Source organism: Ziziphus jujuba, chromosome 12 (genome assembly GCF_031755915.1).
Source record: "Ziziphus jujuba cultivar Dongzao chromosome 12, ASM3175591v1".
Taxonomy (NCBI): Eukaryota; Viridiplantae; Streptophyta; class Magnoliopsida; order Rosales; family Rhamnaceae; genus Ziziphus; species Ziziphus jujuba.
The window spans coordinates 20,435,986-20,443,173 of NC_083390.1; the positions used below are offsets into that span (position 1 = coordinate 20,435,986).

Below are 7,188 nucleotides of genomic sequence, written 5' to 3' on the forward strand. Positions count from 1 at the left end.
AAGGTCTGGAACATGACGGACATCCTTCAAAGTGATTGTACAACCAGCATTCGTTTTTACCTAAATATCACCAGTTCCCATAATCTTTGCGAAACTGGAATTTCCCATCTTTACCGTACCAAAGTCTCCTACTTTGTACGTTTTGAAGAAATCTCTGTGTGGAGTGACATGGTAGGATGCTGCAGTATCGACTACCCACTCAACATCTTGGGTTGATATATGAAGGCATGTCTCTTCTTCGGTGGAGCAGAGCGCCACTTCTCCTGTACAAGTGACTAGTGTCTCTCCATCCTTCTTCGGCTGATTACCTTGGAGTCTCTGCTCTCTCAACAACTTTCTGCAGTTCTTCTTCATGTGACCCTCCAGGCCACAATGATAGCACTTATACGATGATTTTCTGCCATCTGTAGATCTGCCTCTGCTCTTGCTCCTGCCTCTCCCCCTATCTCGACCACCTCTTTGCTGTCTTCCTCTCTCTGTGACGAGGGCATGTGACTGATCCATGCCAATGTCCTTTCTCCTGGCCTCTTCATTAAATAGGGCATCCTTAACCATAGACATAGTAAGTTTGCCATTCGGGGCCGAATTGCTGAAAGAGACTACCAATGTCTCCCAACTGTCTGGAAGAGAGCTTAGAAGTAGGAGGGCCTGATCCTCATCCCCTAGTTGGTAATCCACAGCAGATAGTTGATTTACCAAGCTCTGGAACTCACTGGTATGCTCGGCTACAGAAGTTCCACTCTGTAATGTTAGATGTACCAATCGCTTAAGCAACAGGGCTTTGTTCCGAGCAGTCTTGGCCTGGTACATGTCCTCCAATTTTGTCCAGAGGGCATATGCATCCGTTTCCTTCGCTACATGATGGAAGACACTATGGTCGATCCATTGCCTGATCTGACCGATCGTTTTCTTGTTTAATTTCTTCCATTCTGCTACTTTGCTGGGATCAGGGTTTTCTCCTTTAGCTTCTATAGGATCAAACAGATCCTTACAATTGAGGAGATCTTCCATCCGAGGTCTCCAAAGTGTATAATTTGTGGCAGTGAGCTTAACCATAGCTCCCGAAGATGATTCTTCCATTGACATTATGGCTTGACCAAAAATGGAGCTGAATTTGGCAAAACGGAGTTAACCGTTGCGTCCGTAACGGCCGAAAATGGTGGACTTGACTCTTCCGGGGTCAAAATATAATTACCAGAAATTTTGGGGCAAAACTGTAATTTCACAAAATTTCTGGGTCAACCTGCAAATACAGCAATTACAGGGGTCAATCTGTAATTGCCAATAGTTCAGGGGCTGTACCGTAATTTCAAAAACCTACAGGGGTCAATCTGTAATTTCCAATAGTGCAGGGGCTGTTCCATAATTTCAGAAAACTATAGGGGTCAATCTGTAATTTCAGAAACTTTAGGGGCTGTTCCGTAATTTCAGAAAATATTGATGACGTGGCAGACCGTGCTGACGTGTCAACACGTGGCAGATGACGTGGCTGACGACGTGTCGGCTGGCGTGGCAGATGACGTGGTAGGGGTGCGCTGACGTGGCTGCTGACGTGGTCGTCTTCAACCTCCAGACGGCGCGTGCGGCGCGTGAGGCGCATGAACAATTGCAGACAACTTCAGGTGGCACGTGCGGGCGCGTGCAACGGTGGATTTCTCTCCGGCGAACTTGTGTGTTCTCCTCTCGTCGGGTACTTTCACCTGGTATTGTCAAATTAATTATTTGAGCAACGTTTCGAAACACCAACTTGAAGAATAGTAGCTTTGTTTCTTCAAAATTTGAACCCAGCTCTCGACCTGGAGCTCTAATACCACTTGTTGTGGTTCTCTGACCACTTTAGAGAAGAAATATGAGAAGAAAAATAAAAGAATTCTATTAATCTCTTAAAAATAGAATATAAAAATAAAAACTTCTCTCATGAAGGATTCTCACGTGGAACCTCTCTCTGCACTCTCCAATTCTCTCTGGAATTGCTCACTCTTCTCTCAAGCTCTCTCTGGAACTTAAACAACTCTCTCTCTCGGAGTTTTCTCTTGCTCACTTGGCTTGATTTTCATGCAACGGGAAGGAGCCTATTTATAGGCTTACAAGGCCACAATCTTCAACAGCTTAGCCCACAATTGTTGATCGGTGTAGCAATGGTGTCAAAAATGGTGGCTGTGGTTGGTGAGGCTGTGGTTGGTGTGGCTGGACTTCACAGCACCCCACGCTTGAGGATCTTTTCATCAACCATGTCCAGAACAGGATCATCATTCTTGAGTTGTCTTGCAAATGCAGCAGCTCCACTTTGGGCCATTTAATCAAAATCAGAAGTGTTTACGAAGTGAGGCTCCACTCCTGGTAACTGTCCCACATCATATATCTCAAATCGCCATTTACTGTCGTGTTCTTGAACTCTGGTGAATTGCATATGACAGAACGAAAATATCCTTCTTGAGACAAAATTTGTAAATTACAAAAGCAGGGTTCGGGGTAGGTTATCCCAACCAAGTACGCAGAATTCCAGAAATGGTCGGCTTAGTACAAGCCAAGGCGAACCTGCAAACTAAGAAAACTTAGGCTCAGAAGACGTCAATTTGATAGAAATTATAATAAAGAACGAGACAGAAGAGATTATAGAAACTGTGCCTGAGAAAACTTTAAAAGCATCATAAGTTTTCCGCTTTTCTGTAGCATGAAAAATTTGGCTCCTCCCGGCTAGGTATATAGCTGGGTCAACTACAATGCGCTGCACCCTCTGAAATCTGCATAAAAATTACAAAATTAAAACCAGTGATCCAAACTAACTTACATTACAAGTAAAACTACAGCTAAAATTAGCAAAGTGGATTTGCCTACTCTTTCCATCCAATGTCACTGGTGTGATCAATGAAATTTAGATCTCTTCTAATGGAGGAGAATATATGAGAGAGATCTGAGTTGTGGGGGGGGGGGGGGGGGGGGGGTGGTATCTTGGGGTTGGGTTTTGTGAAGGTAGAAATATTAACAAGCAAGAATAATCTACAGGGGAAACACTAGAAAATAAGAATAGATATGAGAAATTATAATGCATAGGATAACAGACACAATATAGAAAATGTAAGCCTACAGCAAGTCGAATGCTAGTCATGGGAAGTCAATGAGCATTATAACATGTGCCATGAGATGCCAGTAAGACTTTGGTAGAAGAAAGTAAGAAATAAAAGGTCACATACTAAAGGAAAGATCATGTATCCATAAAATAAGGCGTGTCTTCCTGGATCAAACTAGAAAAAATCGCCAGTAAGACCATTCATCAACAGTAGGATCCAGAGTAATATTCCATTCGGACCATCATCAAAATTAGCACCCAATGTCACCATAAAAAGTCCTTATAAAAGGTGTCAACTTCAGATGGAAGCATAATACAAGGCATTACAAATGCTTAAGAAAGTTTCAAGATTGAAATTTGGAAATCCTCGAAGCTTTTTCAGTTTAATTTTTAGTATTTTTATTATCAATTACTAGGAGCTACTTTTCTCTGTCCTACTTATAAAGTTATTTCTAGCTCCTTATCTTTACCTACAATCCAACCTAGTCAAGCTATTTCTTTGTAGTACGATCTTTTAATGCACTTGCAAAGGTTGGAAGAAGAGACTCTTGCCTACTAATAGAGAAATTTAAGTTGTCCTTTTTCAGAGTAACTAAGTTGGTCCAGCATTAACTGATAAGCAAAATATACATGAGCAATAAAATACCCTAAAATAACTCATATGAACTCAGTTTAAGACAAATCTTTGAATATCATTGTCTGCCAAATATCATAGTAAATTAACAAGTTCAAAATCAATGCTTGATCGGCAAATAAATATATAAATGAATTTGTTAAAAGATCAGTTAGCATTGCAAAGGGGCGTTTAAATATATAACAGAGGATCAAAAAATGATATCCCAAGTGAACTTTTCAACTAAAACTATTGACATTAAATTCTTCAAACATCATAAAGGTGACAAAATAAACCCTATCAAACTCAAATTCAAATAAGTAAGAAATTCTCCCTCAGGTAAGGTAGTACTTTCTGTAAACAAGAAAATGCGGCATAATGCAGCATTAATTTTAGAAGCCATTCCTCAACCCCAAAGCTCTAGTAATATTATAATGTTCATAAATCAAAAGCCAGGGCAACACTACATATAATAGTAACATTAAATGTCACCCCCTTTTCCTCCCTTCCATTTTCCATTCTATCGCTTTCCCCTTTTTAACATTCATAACACAAGAATGTCTCTCACTTCCTCAAAAACAAATGTCATTCTTTTGAACTTTCAAAATAAATGCACAATCATATTAAGCCTAGATTTAACTAGACACATATAGCAAAAGAAAACTTCCGTTTAATGTAGAACACTATATGCTAAAAAACTTTCCAAATGAACTCAGCCAGATCTGCATTAAAAGCTTGGTGATAATTCAAGTCCCCATAAAGCCAGAGCAAATTAGTAAGAAACTCGTGTTATCTATGTGTGACTAAAGCAAACGCTTTCGCACAGAGCTACCTTTAAATAGCACCTCAGTCAACAAATTAATGTAGAACACATATGAAAATTCAAGACACTAATATCCAACTATGCTACTCGGACTCTTCACTCTATCCCACCATAGCCATGTCGGATACTTGGGCACCTACAAGGGTATGGCTATCGGACACTCAAAATACAAACAAAAAAAATAAATAAATAAATAGATAGATCTGACATTTGGACATATAGCTGCACCCAACACTACACCTGAGTCCAAGGAGGCTATGCCCCCACAGACCTATACATTGAATGGCAACTACAGTTATATTTACATAGACAACAAACTCGTGTACATAAGAATAAAAAACTATCCTCAAAAAAACGCACACAGCAAAACACTGACCCAACTGAACCACCAAGGTCATATACTAACAAAGGAGAAATTTTCAAATCCCAAGATTTAAGTCAAATTAACATTGAGTGGAAGTTATGTACAAGCATGTATTGGATTCAGAAGTTACCTGATATTAAGTAAATTACTATCAAACACAGCAAAACACTGACCCAACTGAACCACCAAGGTCATATACTAACAAAGCAGAAATTTTCAAATCCCAAGATTTAAGTCAAATTAACATTGAGTGGAAGTTATGTACAAGCATGTATTGGATTCAGAAGTTACCTGATATTAAGTAAATTACTATCAAACACAGAGAACCCTGCAGATGCACGTAAATCTATGTAACATGCTGAACACAAATATGAAAAGCCAAGACATTGATCTCTGACAATCCTAGAACACTATAATATGAACCTAGGAAAATATACTATATTCATCAGTACGCTTATCCAGTTAAAAGTGCTTAGAGAAATTGTTAGAAGAAGTGGAACTATAAAGAAATTTAGTATGATCATTAATAACCATCGCTAATATCTCAATTGAATTGCAGTTAGAGATCAAATGACAGGCCACTGGATTGTTCATCAACCAAACATCTAGCTTTCTAAGAAGCCAGTGCAAAGAATTAAATATAATAACTTTGCCTTCTACAATTCTATAAGTTAGAATTCATCCTATAATCATCTGGAGGAGTTCTGATGTAACCACACGAATGATGGGAGAGTTTACAATCTTAATCACAATCATATTGGTTTACCAAGTTCAGTAAATTGAAACAACAATTAACTCTGCTTCGCTTGACCAAATTTTGATCTCAACTAACTATTTGCAATATCATCTTCATCTAGCTGTTCTTATTGGACTAACTAGAAAAAAGAAAGAAAATCAAACAGTAGCATGCTTTAAATTACATCCAAAATTTTGTGAGGATTATTTTTCAAGGCCGAGATAGTTTAATCAGTCATCCCTAGTCTATGAACTATCATATTCAAACTAAAACTCATAAGTAAATTCAGCAGATTTGAATATATCATTTCCACATAATTTCCATGGTAACAATAATAGGTCACTTGGTATATGGAGTTTCAACCATGTTGAGAAAAGTAAAAATCAGATGAAACCAGGTCAAAGCAATATCATTATCATTGTCGACAAGTCTAAAGATGTTTGCAAGTCCTGCATAAATTTCTATTTCCTTTAAAGTAAAACTTTTAAAATACATCTTACATTTGAAGCAGTATATTATAATTTTACACTTAAAATATAAAACGAGTACTAACCAGTACAGGTAATTCTAACATATCATACAATTTAAAATAAATAAAAAGAATACAACGCTTTTAAATATATATACTCTCCACTAAACCAAGAACTAAATAGTCCCCAAGTCAATTACAGACGCAGCCATATACCAATGAAACAAACCCAAAAAAAATAAATAAATAAATAATTGAGGGGGGGCCAAGCCCTACCTGGGTCCATCGGTGTATATGTATATAGTCCGGTTCTCCGAAGAAATTAGTGAAAACTCCAACATCACGTATCATGGGTAAGTTTTCTCCTACAACATGTTGTGTGGCTGCAAAGTCCATAACAAATTTCATTAAAGCGATCTGACGAAAGACTAACTATATATATATATATATATACATATTAATATCAAATAATAGGAATGCTTTCATACAGAGTTTTCTTATTACCAAATCGACCCAAAGTTCTTGATTTTTCTACCCTTTGCACTATGAAAATTAGATTTTAATTTTTACCTGAGTGGACTATAAATGAAAATTCTCACAGTTCTAAAATATCTTCCTTCTACTGAGACTCTAGTCAGGTCATGAATTCTTCATTTTCCTTTCCCTTTACTTGGCAACAAACCCAGAATTAAAATTTTTAAATTTCATAAATTTAGAAATTAAACAGGAAAATAAAAAAATAAAAAAAAAAAAACACTAGCCTCTTGGCTGGACTTGAATTGCTTCTGAGACATATCGAGCTTCCCTTTGTCGAGCTTCACCGCACCAAATGCACCTTCATAACTCGACCCAAACTCGAAGACGCAGGGGCACTACCAAAAACGGATGGAGCCACAAAGCACCTTCCCCACAAAGCCATGGAATCAATAGTAGTCAAGGAGTACTTTTTCCAGCTAACAACCAAATAATATAATAATAAAAGGTAAACTTTTTTTATATATATATATAAAATAGTTGTACGATCCGAATCACACACACAACAAAGTTAATATTCTTTCTAAAAAAAATAATTAACTTTTAATGTATTCTACATGCTGACAATCATACTATAAA

General features: G+C 37.5%; 1 long non-coding RNA gene across 1 annotated transcript; it reads right to left on the bottom strand.

Annotated features, from left to right (window-relative positions):
* Window positions 1-2,625: 2,625 nt before the first annotated feature.
* Window positions 2,626-6,745, bottom strand: LOC125418678 (uncharacterized). The gene is made up of 3 exons (XR_009635059.1): window positions 6,646-6,745; window positions 6,352-6,458; window positions 2,626-2,744 (listed from the first exon to the last, which is right to left on the bottom strand). It is a non-coding gene; the product is annotated as an uncharacterized LOC125418678 (long non-coding RNA).
* Window positions 6,746-7,188: the final 443 nt, after the last annotated feature.